Below are 3,918 nucleotides of genomic sequence, written 5' to 3' on the forward strand. Positions count from 1 at the left end.
AAAAAAAAAAAAAAAAAAAGGTTTTACCATAAAATTTTCATTTTTCAACATTATACTTCCGAAGGGAAGAACTAAAATAATTTACCGGCTCAATAAATCTCATAATTCCTGTTTTAGTCTTTCTCCTCATTATCTATTTTGTTTTTTATGTTATTTTACTATCTATCTGTTACTAACTTTTCTCATTTCTTTATTACTTATGATTTATTGTACATACATTTATGATTTAGTTCTAGTTTTATAATTTTATATATTTTAATTTATTATACAATGTTCTTTATTGTAGTGCTTAAAAAATATGTGAAATATTTATTATAATTATTTAATTTGTTGTCAAACTTAAAAAAAGACACGTTTCTCTCATGGCGATAAGAAAATGATTGATGATGCAGTGAACATATTTTGGTTCTCATTTCAGGGAATTTTAACTTTCTGTTACATAAAACAACAGGAAAAAAATAATATCAAAATTAAAAGATACCTGTTTAAAGGATTGTTACAAACCTGGCCAAAGACAGTAAATAACTGTATTGGAAATATACATTATTTGAGGCATTGACTTTCGAAATTGGATAAATCCGAATTGTAAAATTTTTCAGGGGATAAAAAAAATGTCTTAGCTAATATGATTGTATTCATTTTTATTGGGGTTTAATGAAATTGATGATGATAGTTATGTGGAAAGATATGGACTTACGCCGTGCTTCGGTTTTCCGCTCTGCATTCCTATATTTCTCTTTCTCCTCTGCCGCTGGGACACTCCAGAATGTATATACTCACTCATGGTTTGATTTTCACTTAATAAGACTAAAGAAAGAAAAGATGGCTGTCTTATGCTTAAAGTTTTTCTTCTTACCACAGAAGGTGCTAGAAAAGGTAGGTTTTACTGTTGGCCACATTAAGCACTAGTAGTGCCTAAATTATTGGGGGCTCATCCACTTTCGGTACCCGAAACAACAATTTCATTTGGTATTATATTACCTAAGACATTTTTTATATTCCCTAAAAAGTTTTATAACTTAGATTTATCCCATTTTGAAAGTCAACGTCTCATATATAAGCTTTTAAAATAAGTAATCATGGAATTGTGTTATTTTTTTCTCTTGATCTGTTTTATGTTATAAACTTGTTTCATTTTTGGTTTATGAAGGGTTTATTAAACTTACTTTTAAATTCATTTTATTGAGATTATATATGGTTTAAAAATAACTGATATACAGTATTAAAATTTATATATAATATACAGTACTTTCATGTGTTTTTAGTGTTTTTGAAAGTATATTTCTTATTAAAAGTTTGATTTTATCAGTTTTTTAAAATATTATAATTAAAAAAACTATAAAGTTTAATTAAAATCTTAATAGACAAGGGGAAAATCCTTAATGATTAACATCTCTTACTCATGTCTGTCACTTTTCTTCCTGTTAATTGTGCATATATCAAAACATAATTTGAATATTTTGCATTATTAAGAATATCTTATTCTTTGATATTATATAATTAAATGATTCACCATAGTTTTTAAAATATGAAGGAGATGGTTGGGAATGCGGTCAAAGAAAACAAAAAATAGTTAACAACTATTTATTTTATTATTTTATATATTGTATTATCCTAACCATACTTTCTATTGTCATCTTACCCTTTTTTTTATTTTTATATTAGTTACTTATTTTATCATTTAATTTATATTTTTATTTCCTAAATTATATAATCCTTTTAGTTATTATTATCATATTTTTATATCTTTTTGGTGTATTTTGTTTAAATGAAAAACTTTTTTTAACGGTCATCTCCCCTCCACTTTATCTGTATACTTCCACTTTTTTTATCAATTTTTAATATCTTTCAATTGTAACAGGTGTGTGGTTCTGATTTATTTTTGATTATCATTTTTATTTTTTATTTATTCTTTCTCGACCTTTATTTATTATCAACTTACTTCCTTAATTTTCTTTATTTCAGTGTGTTAATTTTTTTTTCTCATATCTACTTTTCTATTTTTATGTGTTATTACGTCTCCTGTTCATTTTAAACTTGATAGTTTACATAAATTAGCCCTCGAGCAACCCTGATGAAGGACTGACATTCATGTTGAAACGTCGGCACAAATAAATAATATTTTTGTCTATTTGTTGACCACACCCTTGACCATCTTCTCCTCATATTAATTTACAGTCAACTATTTAATGGTAAATTATTTTTTGTTTTCTTTGACCGCATCCCTGACCATCTCCTTCATATATTATTCTTTGGTTCTGTGTATAATAGATTTTTAGATTTTAATAACCAGAAAATTAGCATTGCACTAGATAATTTAAAAGCTATTCACTTTGGCTTATTATCAGTATAACCTTTTCCCATTGAATGCTTAATTTGAGCTCGGAATCCTATTCATTGAGTTATTCTATTTTGTTTATTGCAATGCTTAAAAGCAGCTTGAATATCCTGATATTGAAAGCTTCAAAAACAAGTAATATCAAAGCATGGTTAGTTCTTGCTGAAATAATGTGCTTGCACTTTACCCATTTACTCAAATAAGAACTAATAATAATAATTACTTATACTCAAATGTTTTGTTAGCTTTTGAGATCTTGAAATAATTTTCTTGTTGAATCTGAATTGGATCTCATTACAACCATAAGACTGAAATTTAATTGCTAAAAAAATACTTATGCTATTTCGATGATTTTATCTTGTTGAATGAACATTCAGAAATTAATAAATTAAATGTTGTGTTACTTTCTGTTTTTTTTTTCTCTGAGCTCATGAATTACCTTCATACTTCAAATAGTTTTTATTTATATTATATTAATAATATATTCTTTCCAACATTTCGAACCATCTCTCCATTTTCAGGTATTTTCTCTTTTACTCTTATAGTTATTTTTCTCTTCATTCTTGTGTTTTTCTTTCAATAAATATTTTTTTTACATTTATGTCTTTAAACTAATTCTTTAGAGGTCACTTATTTATAAACTTTTTGTACAACGCATATTTGAAATTATGTCATATTTTCTTTTTTAAAATCACTGTTTTATGTAATGTAAAAAATATATAATGAAAAAAAAAGCTATTTTAATAAAAGAGAAAATTCTCAATGATGGACGTACAGTACAAAATATTGAAAACAAGAATATATTATTAATGTGAAATTAATAAAAAATGTTTGAAATATGAAGATAATTAATTCACTTGCCCAGTGAAAAAAAAAATCAGAAAATATCATCAATAGTGATGTCAAAAAAGAAAATTATTTAATAAATAAGGTGTTTTTAGATGTTAGAAGGGAATTTGGTCTCAAAATAATGTTAAATAAATGGTTCACAAAAAATGGCAATTATTTTTTGTGTATTGTTAGGGAGATTATGTCTGAAGACCGACTTTAAGATGGTTTCTTTTTTAATTTAAAGAGGGAATTGTATCAGTGATACAATGTATTATTGTGTAGCAAAGTTTATAAATAAAAAGTCTAATTCAACTTGTGCTGATTGGCTGGCGTCATCAGATAAAATGTCAACTGAATAAAATCCCATAAATCAAAACCAATGGGGAGAAGTGTATAAAGAGAAATTTTTGCTTAGGGACATTTTATGAAATATACACTATGGTGTATATTCATACAAAATGTTTGATACATCTAATTTTATTATTTAATCTAGTTTTTACCTTAATTCGTGTAATAATTTACTTACCTAAAGTTAAATAAAGAATCTTAAACTGTTACAGGTTTGTACAATTTCAAGGTACAAAATATCTGAGACCAGTTTTATAAATTAAACCATATTAATTGGTTATATAGAGTATGTTTCCACTGTGGTACAAAAAGCACATGCAGAATAGAACACAACTTCTTCACATTACTAAGATACTTAAATATCAACTGTTTTTACTACATTTTTTTAAGTATATATATAT

General features: G+C 25.4%; 1 protein-coding gene across 18 annotated transcripts in view; it reads left to right on the forward strand.

Annotated features, from left to right (window-relative positions):
• Positions 1 to 3,918, forward strand: part of l(1)G0196 (inositol hexakisphosphate and diphosphoinositol-pentakisphosphate kinase) — an 82,360-nt gene that overhangs the window by 38,689 nt on the left and 39,753 nt on the right. The window lies entirely within an intron of this gene.

The sequence above is a fragment of the Halyomorpha halys genome, unplaced genomic scaffold (assembly GCF_000696795.3).
Source record: "Halyomorpha halys isolate HHAL.00 unplaced genomic scaffold, Hhal_1.1 Scaffold670.1, whole genome shotgun sequence".
In the NCBI taxonomy this organism is placed as follows: domain Eukaryota; kingdom Metazoa; phylum Arthropoda; class Insecta; order Hemiptera; family Pentatomidae; genus Halyomorpha; species Halyomorpha halys.